We start from the raw sequence: 18,127 nt of genomic DNA, 5'->3' as shown, positions 1-18,127 counted from the left end.
CCCTTTTAAAGTATACAATTTGTTTTTACTATATTCACAGAGTTGTGTAACCATCACCACTATATAATTTTATAACATTTTTATCATCTCAAAAACTTCTTCACCCATTAGCAATTCTTTCCTCCCCTCAAGCCCTAGAAGCCACTGATCTATTTTTTTTTTTTTAAGATTTTATTTATTTGACAGAGAGAGACATAGCAAGAGAGGGAACACAAGCAGGGGGAGTGGGAGAGGGAGAAGCAGGCTTCCCGCCGAGCAGGTAGCCCGATGCAGGGCTCGATCCCAGGACCCTGGGATCACGACCTGAGCTGAAGGCAGCTTAACAACTGAGCCACCCAGGCATCCCAACCACTAATCTATTTTGTATCTCTATAGATTTGCCTATTCTGGACATTTATATAAATGGAATCATATAATGTGTAGCCTTTTCTTGCCTTGGTTTCTTTTACTTAGCATAGTATTTTCAAGTTTCATCCATGTTGTAGCCTCTATATCAGCACTTCATTCCTTTTTATGGCTGAATGATATTCCATCATATGAATCTATTACATTTTGTTCATCCATTCATCAGGTAATGGACATTTGGGTTGTTTCCACTTTTTGGCTATCATGAAAATGCTGCCGTGAACAATCATTTATAAGGTTTTGTGTGAACATATGTTCTCCACCCTCATAGGTGTATGTCAAGAGGTGGAATTTCTGGGTCATATGGTAACTCTATGTGTAACATTTTGAAGAACTGCCAAACTGTTTTTGCAAAGTGGTTGAGCCATTTTACAATCTCACCAATGAATAAGAGTTCTAATTCCTCCATATCCTCACTAATGCTTATTATTGCTTGGCATTTTTTTTTTTTTTTTGCTTGGCATTTTATGTTAGCCATGCTAGTAAGTGTGGTGTCTAATTGTTGTTTTAATTTGCATTTCTCAAGCAGCTAATGATGTTGAGCATCTTTTCAAGTGCTTATTGACCATTTGTCTAGTCCATAAATATTTTATAAATGGATGTAGACAATCACAGACATCCTTGAGGCAGTCTCTCAAGGATGCCATCCAGAGTTATTCAGATAGTTACTGATAGCAATGAATGATCAGCAGAGATAGAGAGTATGTTCTGGATCAAATAATTGCATACTCAACCACCTTAGGTTAATGTAGCTGATGTCTATACTTGATTTGCTTCATTCAATATTGACATTTGATTTTTAAATTATCAATAATGATCAGTGCCTCTCATTCTGATCCCAAATTCTTTTTTTTTTTAAGATTTTATTTATTTATTTGACAGAGAGAGAGAGCACAAGCAGGAGGAGTGGCAGGCCCCCCACAGATTAGGGAGCCCAATGCAGAGTTCGATCCCCAAATCCTGGGATCATGACCTGAGCTGAAGGCAGGTGCTAACTGACTGAGCCACCCAGGTGCCCCTAATCCCAAATTCTTTCAAGCAAGTAGGGAAAAAAAGGAAGAGTCAAGGTGTTATATAGAGAAAAAAAAATCAATTGTCAGAGGCGATGACTGGCTTACATCATTTGGAGAACCAAGACTTAGAAGTTATCATGGTCCTAATCCATCTTGACTTACCTGTCCAAAATGCTAATAAGTAGTATGTGTAGGGAATAATTTTTGAGATAATTGATTATCCATTTTAATGTTAGAATATTATGTATCTCAGATGATCGTTTAAAAAATAATCCAAAAAATTCATATACATTTAGTAAACAAAACCATGTTTTATTTGTAATTGAAAGCTACCATATTTATTCTTCTGAAATACTAATCTTTTGAAAAGCTTTATATTTTTGTCATAAATAATGTGTTGTCTTTAGCTACACAAATTTTTATTAATAAAATCATTTTTTTGAAATTTGTTAGTTTCCTAGCTGACTGAATTTTAGAAACTTCTAGAAGTTGTCCAATTTTTTGGCATTCATAGTAATATCTTATGAATCTTTGTATTTCTGTGGCATCAGTTTAACTCTTCTTTCATTTCAGATTTTATTTGAGTGCTTTTATTTTTCTTGATGAATCTGGCTAAAGGTTTGCCAGTTTAATTTATCTTTTCAAAGAACCACCCCTGGATCTTTTCTATTATCTTTTTTCTCTATTTCATTTGTTTCTGCTCTGATCCTTGTTATTTCCTTCCTTCTAGTAACTTTGGGCTTTATTTGTTCTTCTTTTTCTAGATCTTTGAGATGTAAAGAAGTTGTTTATTGAGGCTTTCTTGATTCTTGAGATGAGCATTGCTATGAACTTCCCTCTTAGAACTGCTTTTGTTGCATCCCATAAATTTTCGTATGTTACCTTTACATTTTCATTCATCTCAAGGTATATTTTGATTTCTTTTTTGATTTCTTCTTTGACCTCTTAGTTGTTCAGTAGCATGTTTAATCTGCAAATATTTGTGAATTTTCCAGTTTTCTTTATATAATTAATTTCTAGTTTCATACTATTGTGGTCAGAAAAGATGCTTAATATTATTTCAATCCTCTTAAACTTATTAAGACTTATTTTGTGGCCTAACATTTGATCTATCTTGGAAAATGTTCTAGTGCACTTGAAAAAAAAAATGTGTATTCTGCTGCTTTTGGGTGGAATGTCCCATAATTACCTGTTAAGTTTATCTGGTCTAATATGTTGTTTAAGGTTGACATTTCCTTTTTAAATTTCTGTCTGGATAATCTATATATTGATTCAAGTAGGGTATTAAAGTCCCCTACTATTATCATAGCACTGTCTATTTCTCCTTTAGGTCTGTTAATATTTGCTTTATATGTTTAGGTGCTTTTATATTGGATACATAAATATTTACAACTCTTATATCTTCTTGTTGGATTCAGTCTTCTATCATTATATAATGCCCTTCTTTGTCTCTTATTACAGTCTTTGTTTTAATGTCTATCTTGTCTAATATAAATGTAGCTACTCAGCTTTCTTTTGGTTTCCATTTGCATGGAATATCTTTTTCCATCCCTTTACTTTCAGTCTGTTTGTGTCTTTATATCTAAAGTGTGTCCTTGTAGACTGCATATAAATGGGTATTATTTTTTTAATCCATTCAGCCACTCTATGTCTTTTGATCAGAGAATTTAATCCACTTACATTTATTATCAATAGATATGTGCTTATTGCCATTCTCTCAATTGTTTTTGTAGCTGTTTTTGTAGTTCCTCTCTGTTCTCTTTTTCTCTTGCTATCTTCCTTTGTGAATTGACAACCTTCTTTAGTGGGATGCTCATATTTCTTTCTCTTTATCTTTTGTGTATTTCCTATAGATTTTTGCTTTGTGGTTACTATGAGGTTACTATAACAACTTACAAGTCTATTTTGAGTTGATAACAACTTAAGTTTGAACCTTTTTCTAAAGCTCAACATTTTTACTCTCCACACATACATGCATGTTTTATGTTTTTGATTTCACATTTTACATCTTTTTTGTGTATCCCTTAACTAGTTATTTTGATCATAGTTATTTTTATTACTTTTGTCTTATAACCTTTAGACTAGCTTTATAAGTAATTAATCCAGTACCTTTACTATATGTTTACTTTTCCAGTGGGATTTCTTCTTCCATATGTGTTCTTGTTACTAATTAGCACCTTTTCTTTTCAGCTTAAAGAAATCCCTTTAACATTTCTTGTAAGACTAATATAGTGGTAATAAACTCCTTTAGCTTTTGTTTACCCGGAAAACTCTTTATCTCTCCTTCAATTCTGCATGATAATTTTTCTGGGTAGAGTTTTTTGTTTGTTTGTTGTTTTTGTTTTTTTAAATTTCAAACTTTATTAGTGTACCACTCAATCTTAAAAAAAAAAAAAAGATAGTCTTATAGCATTCTTTAAAAAAGGAAACTGTTCCTTTTAACTTTACACCCACCCCACACCCCAATTTCAAAACACATCATTTAATTGTCTTGGTCATGGACATTTCCAAGATGAGATTTTATATTTCGCTCCCATAACTTCTGGTTATCAGAAAAACCATGCTTTCCTTTATTGAAGGAGTTTGGTCCTGCTGATGTTGGTGTATCCCTTCCAATATTCTTCATCCTCATCTTTGCTTCTGGAGGCATTTCCTCTGGCTCACTATCTTCATCTTCATTAAAAGCTGTTGCTACTGAAAGGGTTTTTGGAGCAAGCATTGGAACAGTTTCTTTAGGCTTACTTGATCCAAGTTTGATGGATATGGCTGAGGCTTTCTTTGTCGTCTACCTATGGCAAATCCAAACTTGGAGATCTTTGGAGGCTTTGTTGGGAGGTCTGCAGCTTCTTCTTCAGCTGATCGCTTCTCAGCGCTGCAACTGGAACTTTCCCCTCCATTACTCCAGCGACTCTAGCTTGCTGCGGTTTCTAGGCTTCTCCTCTCCCGCTTTCCCGTCCGCCATTTCCCCCGCCGCTTCTGGGTAGAGTTTTATTGCTTGTAAGTTTTCTTTTTTTCTTTCAGCACTTTGAATATATTGTGTCACTCCCCTGTGGCCTGCAAAGTCTGTGCTGAAAAATCTGTTGATTTTTGGGTGTGGTATGGTATGATATGGTATGGATATGGGTACCCATAAGTTGTTTTTCTCTTGCTGCCTTTAATATTCTTTCCCTGTCTTTAACTTTAGACACTTTAATTATATAGATGGTCTTGGGTTACAGTGGTTCAGCTTACAATGGTGTGAAAGCAATACACATTTCTACTGAATACACAATACGCATTTACTAATATTGTGAATCTGTACTTCAAATTTTGAGTTTTGATCTTTTCCCAGGTAGTGATATGCAATACAATACTCTCTCATGATGCTGGGCTGTGACAGTGAACTGTAGCTCTCAGTCAGTCACGCAATTGCAGGGATAAAGAACTGATACACTTACAGCATTCTGTACCCATGCACCCATTCTGTTCTCCATTTTCAGTACAGTATTAAATAAGTTACCTGAGATAGTCCACATTTTATTATAAAATAGGTTTTGTGTTAGATGATTTTGCCCAACTGTAGGTAACGGTAAATGTTCTGAGCACATAAGGTAGGCTAGTTTAAACTATGATGTTGGTAGGTTGGGTGTATTATATGCATTTTTGGCTTACAATATTTTCAATTTCCAATGAGTTTATTGGGATATAACCCTATCATAAGTTGAGGAAAATCTGTAATGTGTCTTAGTGTGGGTCTCTTTGAGTTCATCTTTTTTTTTTTTTTTTAAGGGAGAGAGAGTGCACATGCTTGAGTGGGCAGGGGTGTTGGAGAGGAAGAACCTTAGGCAGGCTCCATGCCCAGCATAGAGCCTGACGTGGGACTCAATCTCATGACCCTGAGATCCTGACTTGAGCCAAAATCAAGAGCTGGATGCTTAACTGACTGACCCACCCAAGAGCCCCTCAGTTCATCTTATTTAGAAATCTCTGGGCTTCCTGGATCTGGATATCTGCTTCCTTTCCCAAGTTAGGGAAGTTTTCAGCCATTATCTCTTTGAATGAGACTCCTGCCCCTTCTCTCTCTCTTTCTGGGAGCCCTATAATGCAACTTTTAATCTGTTCAATGTTGTCCCACAAGTCCCTTAAACTATCTTCATTTTTTCATTCTTTTTATTTTTTGCTGCTCTGATTGAGTTCCACTGCCCTGTCTTCAAGTTGACTGCTCCTTTCCCCTGCTTTATTTAGTCTGCTGTTGAACCCCTCTAGTGTTTTTTTTTTTTTTTAGTTTAGTTTATTGTATTCTTCAGCTCCGTCACTTCTACTTGCTACCTTCTTATATTTTTCATCTTTTTGTTGAAGTTATTGTGTTCATCCATTCTTCTCCCCAACTCAGCAAGCAGCTTTATGACCATTACTTTGAACTCTTTATCAGGTAAATTACTATAATCTTTCCAAAGACTTCAGTGGGCAGGCACAATCTTTATGCTCACCCTTTGTCATGCTCAAAAGTGTCAGTGTCTTTGGGGGGAGCTTTACATGCATCTGGTGCCTGGTTTTTGCAGCTGATGCCCAAGGGATGCCCTTTTGATTGCCTGGTTTTGGTGAACAGAGGGGTTTGCACCCTTGGGTTGCCCAGGCTTGTAGCAATAGACAGACCGTTCTTGGCAGGCTACCACTTCAAAGGCATGGCACAGACAGCAGATTGAGGCACATTCCCCAGTCTTTCTGTGAAGGAGGCCACTTTGCTTGTCCTGGAGCTTTGAACTAAAGATCAGGCTTCAGGTTTGGCACACATTTAGTGGCCTACACAGCTGCTCTCAAGGAATGTAGGCTGTGGATGCTATCTTGGCACTTTTCCTCTGCCTTCCTCTAGCTGGCCAGTATCTCCCATAAACAAGTTTATACAGTCATCTGAAGCCCTGAGTTTTGTGATTGCCACCCAAAGAATATTTCCAGATCACCTGATTCTGGTGGCCAGTAGGGCTTATACTTGTGGCCCCTCAGGACTGTATATATTTACGTAATTTTAAAAGCTGCTGTCTGAGGGTCTGGCTTCCAGTCAGCCTAAATGTAGATGCTGAGGTCCTTTCCTTCATACACTGACAATTCTTAGAACATCCTCAACTACTGGAGCTATTAAAAATATAATAGGATACTTGGACAAGCACAAAAGATTGAGAGGTAACCAAGAGCTGGGGCAGGGCTGGAACAAAAAGTTTCATCTCCTACACAAGGCCACTTCTTCAAAACTAGAAGTGGTTATTGCATTTACTGTATAGAAACCAACACTGGGAGGCAAGCTAAAGGAAGAAACAAAGGAATATGTTCCAAATCACTATTTTGTTTCCTAGAAAGAAGATATTTTATTTTCAGTATATAAATTGTATATTTTATGGTTTAGTGTTTCTTTTTCATTTTGAGTTACTCCTTGTAATCTCTACACCCAACATGGTACCTTCTTATATGAACTCAAACTTATATGTGAACTCAAGCTCACAGCCCCAAGATCAAGAGCTGTGTGCTCTACTGACTAAACCAGCCAGTCACCCCAATTGAGTTACTTCTTGGAGGAAAAGGACCATAATATTTTCTGTGATTATATGTTAAAAGTCATAATCCAGTCAGAACCACAATATAGTAAAAAGGTCCAGCTGGAAAATTCTGCACCATTCACTCAGTTAATACCATCCCACTCAATCCCACTTCTGGAATTATGTAGATTGATAAGTTCAGGACACATCCAGGGTTGCCATCAAGTTGTGTGTCTGATCTTTTCTTATAATTAGATTAAGGTTATACATTTTTGGCAGAAATACCACAAAACTGGTATAAATGTGGAGACTGGTATTTAAAATCAAAACCTGGGGTAGATGTGCTCACTGCTATTAGCACTCTTTGCTTTCAAACACACACAGTGGAAAAGATTACTAGAATGAGTTCTGCTTCCAGTAATAACAGAGTAGCATATGTCAGACTAACCCTCCTTCAGATTATAAATTTAAAATCTGGACAAAATATTAAAAAAAAAATAGTTGAAGGCTCTGGGGAACAATGAAAAGGAAACAAAAACTAAAGGAATGTTGACTTTTGCAATTAGGGAAATGTACTTTGTGGCTTTTTGCCCGAGGGAAATTCCCAGTCTGTGGAGCATGGGGTAGCTAGAAGTCAAGTAGAAAGCTGCAGTCTTAGCGGCACAAGGAATCCTAAGACAAAGTGTAGAGCTGACACACTGGCTGGAAGTAAAGGGAGAACGCTGAGAATAAGGGAGTCTGAAAATATGCATAAAAATTCCATCCAAGTCTTTGGATGATCCCAGAACTATGTTCATGTAATGGGAAACTGTAAAGCACCCAGTAGAAAACAACAGCAGAAAGGGTGGGGGTACTTAGCACATTTCAGCCACTGTGCATCCAAGGGAGACAGAATTCTGAGTTTGTATTTAGTCTAGTCAACTTCTGCCAAAAAAACTAACATTTTTCAGAGACAATATTCAGTGTGCCTACAATGTCCAGTACATAACAAAAAATTATTAACATGAAAAGAAATGGAAAAATATGGCCTATAGACATATTGAAAAAATCAGTTCCAAGCCTGACTGGACTAAATGTTGGAATTAGTAGATAAGAATTTAAAAACAGCTATTAAAATTTAGTCATGATTAATTAACTAAAGGGCAGAGTAAGTAGAGGGATTAGAGGGATGAAAATTATTTTTAGAAAAAGATCCAAATGAAAATCTCTGATCTAGAAAATATATCTAAGATGAAAAATTGACCAGGATATACAGCAATTGGAAATGGCATAAGATAATTAAATGACATTTTAAAGTGCTGAAATAAAATTTTAACCCATATTTCTATATCTAATAAGAGTACCCTCCAAAAATGAAGACCAAAAAAAGACAATTTCAGGTAAAACTGACAGAGGGAAAGTTAAGTGAAGTGAAGGAGTCAGTTAACTGAAATTTCAATAGAAATTACCCAATCTAAACAACAGAAAGGGGGGAAAAATGAAGAAAATAAGTAGACCTACTTTAGTAGAATTGTGAGAAGATATCAAGTGATCTAACATACATATAATTGGAGTCATGGAAGGGGAAGGAAGAGAGTGAATAGAGGCAGGAAAAATATGGAGACATAACAGGTGAAAATTTCCCAAGAAAGTTTGAAGTATATCATGCCATTAGGTAGGATAAATACAAAGAAAACCCCAACTGGGTACATTATAGCCAAATTGCTGAAAAACAGAATTAAAGAGAAAATCTTAAAGCAGACAGAAATAAAAAGACATGTAACATATAGCAGAACAATTATACAAGTGATAAATAATTTTCCCTAACAAACTATGGCAGGATACAAAATCAATGTACAGAAATCTGTTGCATACCTATACACTAATAACAAAGCAGCAGAAAGTGAAATTAAGAAAACAATTCCATTTACAATTACACCAAAAACAATAAAATATCTAGGAATAAACTTAACCAAAGAGTTGAAAGACATGTACTCTGAAAACTATAAAACACTGATGAAAGAAATTCAAGACAATACAAAGAAATAGAAAGACAGTCATGCTCATGGGTTGGAAGAACAAATATTGTTACAATGTCTATACTACCCAAAGCAATCTACCGATGTAATGCAATCCCTATCAAAATACCAACAGTATTTTTCACAGAACTAAAACAAACAATCCTAAAATTTGTATGGAACCACAAAAGACCTTGAAGAGCCAAAGCTGTCTTGAAAAAGAAAAACAAAACTAGAGGTATCACAATTCCAGATTTCAAGTTTTTTACAAAGCAGTAGTAATTAAAATAGTATAGTACTGGCATTAAAACAGATACATGAATCAATAGAATAGATTAGAAAACCCAGAAATAAACCCACAATTATATGGTCAATTAATCTTTGACAAAAGAGGAATGAATACACAACAGGAAAAAGACAGTCTTTTCAACAAACAGTGTTGGGAAAATTGGACAGCTACATGCAAAAGAATGAAACTAGACCACTTTCTTCCACGATACACAAAAACAAACTCAAAATGGATTGAAGACCTAAATGTGAGACCTGAAACCATAAAAGTCCTTGAAGAGAACATAGGCAGTAACTTCTCTGACATTGGCCACAGCAACATTTTTCTAGGTATGTCTCCTGAGGCAAGCAAAATAAAAGCAAAAACAAACTATTGGGACTACATCAAAATAAAAAGTTTCTATATAGCAAAGGAAACAATCAACAAAGCTAAAAGACAAGCTACTGAATGGGAGAAGATATTTGCAAATGACATATCCAATAAAGGGTTAGTATCCAAAATACATAAAGTATCCAAAATATATAAAGAACTTACACAACTTAACACCCAAAAAACAAAGAATTCAATTAAAAAATGGGCAGAAGACGTGAACAGACATTTGTCCAATGAAGACATCCGACTGCCAACAGACACATGAAAAGATATTCAACATCACTCATCATCAGGGAGATGCAAATCAAAACTACAAGGATACATCACCTCACACCTGTCAGAATGGCTAAAATAAAAAACACAAGAAACAACAGGTGTTGGTGAGGATATGGAGAAAACAAAGAACCCTCTTGCACTGTTAATGGGAATGCAAAGTGGTGCAGCCATTGTGGAAGACAGTATGGAGTTTCCTCAAAAAACTAAAAATAGATCTACTGTACAATCCAGTAATTGTACTACTGGATATTATCCCCCAAAACACAAAAACACTAATTCAAAGGTATATATGTAACCCCATGTTTGTTGCAGAATTTTTTACAATAGCCAAACTGTCGGAGCAGCCCAAGTGTCCATTGATAGATGAATGGATAAAGATGTGATATAGGGGCACTTGCGTGGCTCAATAGTTAAGCATCTGCCTTTGGCTCAGGTCATGATCCCAGGGTCCTGGGATCAAACCCTGCATGGGGCTCCCTGCTTGTCAGGAAGCCCTCTTCTCCCTCTCCCACTCCCCCTGCTTGTGTTCCCTCTCTCTGTCAAATAAATAAAATCTTTTTTTTAAAAAGATGTGATATAATATATACAATATTATATGTATAATATATATATTATTCAGCAATAAAAAAGAATAAAATCTTGCCATTTGCAACAACATGGATAGAGCTAAAGAGTATAATGCTAAGTGAAATAAGTCAGTCAGAGAAAGGCAAACACCATATGATTTCACTCATGTGGAATTTAAGAAACAAAAGAAAGGAAGCAAGGGGGGGAAAAAAGAGAGAGGGAGACAAATAAAGAAACAGACTTTTAACTATAGAGAACAAACTGATGGTTACCAGAGGGGAGGTGGGTAGGGGGATGGGTGAAATAGGTGATGGGGATTAAAGAGTACACTTATGACAAAAAAATAATAAAATAAAATAAAATAAAATAAAATAAAATAAAATAAAATAAAACTATGGAAACCAGAAGTTTCTTCCTTATTGAGTCCCATTTCTCAAGAACACAGGTCATAATATCCCATAATTACTCATTTGTTTTATCCCACATACATACACAGTAGTCTCAGAATAACAATCCAATACCAGTTAGTATTAGTACAGTTAAAAATGTTTGTGCTGTGCCAATTTTCCCCACATTCTATGTGTCTATGCTACATAATACAATATATTATTCAATATAGATTGTTGGGCCATAAAGGCTTTACATATTGGATCTTCTTTACCTGTCTTTAATATTTATCATTTTTTCTAATTTTCTTTCCCTTTTTTATTTCTTCTTCCTTTTCAAAATTTGCATCCTTTTTACTTCTTTTTCTATTAAAGAATTATTTGATATATTTATTAATGCTTGTGTTATTTTAAGTTATCTTTATTTCTAAAATTATATTTTCTTTTGTTTTTAATTTTTTATTGAGAATATCACCTTATTTCTGACTTTTTCTGATTCTGATTTATGTTGTTTTTTTTTTATGCCTTGCATCATTTTCTTAATGTCTTTTAACTTGTTTTGAAATAGTATATTACAGTACTGATCTGATTTTTGTATGTGTTTTCCATGATTCATTGTCTATAAGGAAATTATCTATTCCTTATTCTTTATGTTACAGTAACTTTGTAAGGGATTTGACTGTGATTCTTCTCTATTCAATTTTATATTAATTTCATTTCCTTAAACTATAAGAAGGAGGGTTGTTGCAGATAGCTTGTCTAACTACGTAAAGCTCTTTCTTTCTTTCTTTTAAACATTTATTTATTTATTTTAGAGAGAGCACAGGGGGCGGGGGTGGCAGGGAGGAATAGCAGAGGGAAAGGTAGAAAGAGATGCCCAAGCAGACTCCACACAGAGCATGGAGCCCAACATGGGGCTCCACCCCAGGACCCCCAGATCACTACCCCAGCCAAAACCAAGAGTCAGACACTTAACCAACTGTGCCACCCAGGTGCCCTACATAAATCTCTTTCTGTTGTTTCATCACATAGTGTTTAAAAAATTAGAGGTTTACTTCTAAGATTTTCTGGCTCTCTCCCCCTCCCATTATTTTCCAAATCTTGCCTTTTTAAGTCTCTATTATCACTAGTCTCAAAATTTATGTTGCTCTCAGAATTTTCTCTTTTAGTGTGTGGCTCACTATTGCAAGAAAATTCTGGTGAATTAATTTTGAGAATTGGAGATAGATGGTTCCAGCAGTCCTTACATCATGCCTTATTATCTAAGGGATTGGGCAAAACTCTTCCCAGTTGCAGCTGCTGTTCTTGAATTGATCCACTGCAATTTCCAGGACACCTGTTGGCTGGAATGGAACACCTATGCTGTTCTTAGTTCTGTCACATGCCTTATTGCTTCCCCAGGTTTCTTCTACCAAGGCAGTGATAATACACAGACCTATAGATACTGGTGTTTTGGCGTTTGGGAGGATAGCCTATCATTTGGTTCTGTTAAAAATCCTCCCCAAATAGTTTTGCAATCTAGTTGCTTGCTCTACTTTTGTGTAAGGATTTGGAAAATTCTGCCACCGTCTTCCCTGAATTCCTAAAATTCAAATCTTAAATATACTAATTAAGGTACTGAAAATAGTCGAAATTCACTCATCTCAGTGGAGGTATCCTAAGTAAAGTGTTGCTGATAAAACTCTCCTTATAGTTCTTTTTTCTTTTTTTTTTTGTAATTTCAAGTTTTTATTTAAATTCAAGTTAGTTAACATATATGGCAAAATTGGTTTCAGGTGTAGAATTTAGTGATTCATCACTTACATAGAAGACCCAGTACTCATCACAAATGCCCTCCTTACCATCACCCATTTAGCCCATCCTCCACCCACCTCCCTCCATCAGTTTTCCCTATAGTTCTTATTAATTAATGCCCCAGAGCTGTCTTCATTCTCAATATCCTTCTGACAAATTCCATTTTTTTTTTTTTAAGAGAGAGAGAGAGAGAGACAAGCGGGGGAGGGGCAGAGGAAGAGAGAATCTTAAGCAGATGCCTAGCATGGAGGCACGCCTAGTATGGAGCCCAACTTGGGGCTCAATCTCACAACCCTGAGATCATGACCTGAGCTGAAATCAAGAGTTGGACACTTAACCAACTGAGTCACCCAGATGCCCCACAAATACTTTTTTATGTAAGTTAGGCAGTATTCTTTTCTTTTGTTTGAAAACAAAGCATTACTCAAACTGCAGTGAAAATGTAAAAGTCAATAGTGAAACTTTTTATGTTTTGTTTTATTTTTAGTGAGCTCTATGCCCAATATGGGGCTTGAACTCACTACCCTGAGATCAAGAGTCGCATGCCCTACCCACTGAGCCAGCCAGGTGCCCCAATAGTAAAACTTTTTTTTTTAAGATTTTATTTATTTATTTATTTGAAAGAGAGAGAGAGTGGGGGGTGGGGAGCAGAGGGAGAGGGATAAGCAGACTCCACGCTGAGCACAGAGCCCAATGTGGGGCTTGATCCCATTACCCTGAGATCATAACCTGAGCCAAAATCAAGAGTTGGACACTTAACCAACTGAGCCACCCAGGCACCCCAATAGTGAAACTTTTAATTTCAGCTCTGACATGTAAAGAACTTGGAAGTTATCACTGCCATCCTTACAATAAGATAAATCTGGACAAACTGAAAAATCAGTGACTTTTCTTGGATCTGCCTGAGAACTGATGCCTTATTGCAAACCAATACCCTGAAATCTGGAAAGGCAGGTGCCAGAGAGAAAGAGCAATCAAAATCTGCCTACCTGAAGCAGAAACCACTGGAAACATAAACTGGCAGGAACACTTAAAAATGGCAGTTCTGACAAAGTGCTGAAGGTCGAGTTTGAACTAATGTGAAAGTGAAAAACCCCTAGGGACTGCAGTCTTGAGGGGCTCCCACACTTTCATGGGTTTTCTGTCCAGGAACTCATGTCCAAGTGCTCATGGTAAGGATCCCACAAAAATTCATCCTTGGTTTTGGCAGTGGGTGAGTGAGGGGTGGGGAAGGTAACAATCGCAAATGACACCCAGAGACTTCTCCATAAAAAAGGCCTACTCTCCTGGGAAAAAGCTGTTGCCAAAGCACAATTTTGCAAACTTATCCCAGGAGAGGAAAGGTAATTCCTCCTCACTCCAGACCCCTCTTACCTTCCTGTTTTACATAAGGGAAAGAACAAACAAAACCTTACTCAACAGGGGACAAGGCTTTAAGGAAATAGACTGAGAACACTGCAGCCAGAGAGTAGGGAATATGGGGTAAAAGCTATTCAACTGAAGAAGGGATAGAAACACTTGTGAAGGCCACAATTCTCAAGGCATAAGCCCACTAAAAGATTGAGACTCAATTAGATGATTATAAAATGCTCTTCCTCCCACACACTCTACCACCATACCAGTAAAGTTTTAGTATAATAATAATGGATTATAGCTGAAAAAAGTCTACACAGATTGATAGCTCCTCAGAAAAGACCAAAATATAAGAGCACTAGAGAAATTTGAACACTAAACTGCACATCTCCTAGCCAGTGTAACATACAATCTCTCTCTAAAGATCTGTCTGCCTCAGTTGCAATTACCCAATACAACATATCTGACTTTTAACATAAAATTACAAGGCATGCTAAAAGGCAAGAAAAAGCACAGTCTGAAAAGACAAAGCAACTGTCAGAACCAGACTCGGATATGTCACAGATGTTTGAATTAAAGGATAGGGAATTTAAAATATATGTTAGGGACTCTAATGGAAAAAGTAGGCAACATGCAAGAACAGATGGGTAACATAAGCAGAAAAATGGGAACTTTCAGAAAGAATCAAAAGAAATGATAAAAATTTAAAAATACAGTAATAGAAATGAAGAATGCCTTCAGTGGACTCAACACGGCTGGGGAAAGAATCAGTGAACTTGAAAATAGGTCTATAGAGACTTTCCAAATTGTAAAGCAAAGAATAAAAGAAACAGAACAGAGCATCTAAAAACTGAGGACAAAAGCAAAAGGTCTAACATATGTATAATTTTAACACCAGAAGGAGAAGAAAGAGAAAACAGAGCAATAGAAATATTTGAAGCAATAATAACCAATAATCTTCCTAAATTAATGATAGATACTAAATAACAGATCGATTAAGCTCATAGAACACTAAGCAGTAGTGATACAAAAATAAAAACAATAAAAATCCCCACACCTAGGCATTTCATATTTAAATTTCAGAATACCAAAGACAAAGAGAAAATCTTGAAAGAAGCGGGGGGGAAAAAACATTACAGAGGAATTTCAGCAGGCTTCTTATTAGAAACTCTACAAGCAAGAAGAGGGTGGAGTGAAATATTTCAAATGTTGAAAGAAAAAAAAATCAACCTAGAAGCAATTGTATATCTAGTGAAATTATCTTTCAAAAGTGAAAGAGAAATAAAAATGTCAGTAGTATGGCAATATGGTGGATTAGGGATCTTAAAACCTTCCTGCCACAGACAGCTAAAACTGTTCTCTAAAATTAAGGATAATTCACTTAAAATTATTGAATGAGTCTGCAACAAAGTAATGGAAATCTACTGAAAACAGGCTTAAGCAAGGAACACAAGATTAGGAAGATATGTAAACCTTGAAGTCATCAAATTCTTAGCCAACTCTATGAGTCATGGTAGCTTAGAACTACTGTGCAGAAGAGTACATAGGAACAGTCTTGAGTAGATCAGAGATCACACTGTATAAAGATGGAACCCTGGAAGGCCGATAATTTCAGGGCAAGAATGACATTTTTAAAAAAAGAAACCTGACCCTGCTGATAGTAAAATAGATGACTGGTCTCAGAATTGGCTCTGGGTAGAAGTTAAAAAAAAAAAAGTCTCTCCACAATATTGTGGCCCTTCAAAAGGGTTTGGAGCCTAAATTTATTCTAATGGAATGTTGAAATTTAAGTGGAATTGGTGTGTTGTGTTTCTAGGCCCCTGGAAAAGAAAACACAAACCCTCCCTGGAGGAGCATGCTCTTATGCTAGCCCAAATTTCTATGATAGAATTCTAAGTATTATTTAATAATAATTTAAAAATCACAAACACAAAATGGGGCAATCCACCAGATATGAAAGCAAATTATATACCAGAGAACCAGACCCTGATAAACTTCTTATACTGGAATTATCAGACAAAAATATAAAATAACTATGCTTAATATGTTTGTAGAAATATAAAAGAGATTAAAAAAAGAGATTGAAATACATAAGCGATGAGAAAAAGACAGCAAGAACCAATCAGGAAGATTTGAAAACTAACAATACTGAACTTCTAAAAGTGAAAATGTAATGAATAAAATTTAAAACTCAACCAGAGGATTAAAAAGCAGATTAGACACAGCTGACTAGAATAAATAATGGCAAACATTCCGATTGCCAGCTCAGAGAGACAAATAGGTGTAAAACACTAAAGAGAGTTTTGTAAACATAAAGTATATAGAGAGAAGGGCTAATTAGAATTCCTGGAAGAGGTAATTCAAATAAGGAAAAGCAACATATGAAAAAATAAAGGCTAAGAATTTTCTAAAATTGATGAATGACATCAGTTGTCACTTTCAGGAAGCCCAATAAATCCCAAGCAGTAAAAAATTTAAAAACCCCATGTAGACACATAGCGTGAAGCTGCAGAACAACAAAGACAGGAAGAAGATCTTAAAAACAACTAGAAAGAAAAGATAGATTCCCCACAAAGAAGTTACCCTGGCAGCTAAGATCTTAATAATGATAATGGGAGCTAGAAGATAGTGAAATAATATATAATTGAAATGATCTTCTGAGAATGAAAATGAAATATACTATCAAAAAAAACCCCACAAAAAACAAAACTGAGAGGCTTTACCACTAAAAGACTCACATTGAGAGAACAACTAAAGGAAGTACTTCAAGAGGAAAGTAAGTTATTTCAGTAGGATGTTCTGAGAAGCACATCTCAAGAAGGAATGTTGAAACTTAATGAACCAGGACACTAGAGATCCTCAGGGGCTCAGTTGGTTGGAGGAAGGAACCAAGGAAAATTGTTTATTTCTTCCAAGCATGGTTTTAGATTTATATGTATTTGATTTTGTCAACAGGTTGAAAAGTGTCTGTCATAAAGAACTTGGAATGCTTGCCAGGCAATATGCTTAAAAAACAAAACAGCGGTTTTCTTAAATGTTAGCTGGGGTGAATTTTATATTTCTGTAGTCCAAGGTACTCACTTTTGGCTAACAAGTACATTTCTGGAACAGATTGCTCTGTCTGAATCAGAAAGCAGAGAAGAGAAGCAGTCAGATCAGCAGGAAGAACAAATGTTGCAAATGGAAGAAAATGCAGACAGATGGTTGAATCTGTGTTAGATCACACTGAACCATTGTGAAGGCAAGTAAGGACATGAATTGTTCAGAGCACGCATATAGTGAAGTGGGGGGAAATTATTCGATATGTGCATATAGATTTCCTGCTACTCTATACAGAAGGACCACTGATATACATGTATGATGTTGTCCTGGAGGAAATGAAAAGATTTGGCATTTCACCCCCAGAGCCCATCTTAAATTTCACATTTCCAGGGCAATTGCCTTCATTGGAGTATTTATCCTTATGGTTGTTTTGTTTGATGGGTTTTCCTTTGGTCCAAAGCTGGGAAATATTAGAAAAATTTGGAAAGATTTGCTTACTAAAAAGTCAGGTTATAAGTCCTCATTACTTCAATTGGTGCCAGATGTTCTCCAATTATTGTCAACCAAAATGTGAGAATTTTGCCTATAAAAGACCAAATTGTGAAGAAGGCAATAGTTTCTCCCACCCATACCCTAAATTAAAAATCAACTTTTCTTCTTTCATCATCTTCTTCCTTCAGAAGATTTGACCTCTGGAGCCAGAATTTCTGTTCTTGGATACATTTATGGCAGCCGGGTATTAAGAACCCAACATTATCTAATTTACACTGTAGTGTTTCTAATTGGTATTCCTTCCAGGGTTGGATATTTAAAAGAATTCTTAATCAGAATGAACACTAATTGGTATATTGTGTAGCAACATGGCTAATTTCTGAATATCAATTATATCAAGGTGGCAAGTCAATTCACTAAAGAAAGAACATATTTTTGGAACAATTGGCTAGCCATTTGGGGGAAATTAAAGTTAGATCCCTACCTCAGACCATAGAAACACACAGTAAAAGATTCAAGATTAATTATCATAAAGTTAAAAATAAAAGCTAAAACTTCAGAATAAAATACAGTAGGAAAATATTTTTTTTTTTTTTTTTTGCGAGAGAGACAATGAGAGACAGAGAGCATG

At 35.8% G+C, this 18,127-nt stretch overlaps 1 pseudogene; it reads right to left on the bottom strand.

Annotated features, from left to right (window-relative positions):
- Positions 1–3,821: 3,821 nt before the first annotated feature.
- LOC118008958 lies at positions 3,822–4,891 on the bottom strand (annotated as a pseudogene).
- Positions 4,892–18,127: the final 13,236 nt, after the last annotated feature.

The sequence above is a fragment of the Mirounga leonina genome, unplaced genomic scaffold, assembly GCF_011800145.1.
Source record: "Mirounga leonina isolate KUSES-001 unplaced genomic scaffold, KU_Mleo_1.0 Mir_126, whole genome shotgun sequence".
NCBI lineage: Eukaryota > Metazoa > Chordata > Mammalia > Carnivora > Phocidae > Mirounga > Mirounga leonina.
Note: the sequence above shows the minus strand (reverse complement) of the source record. Positions and strands in the feature narration are given on the sequence as shown.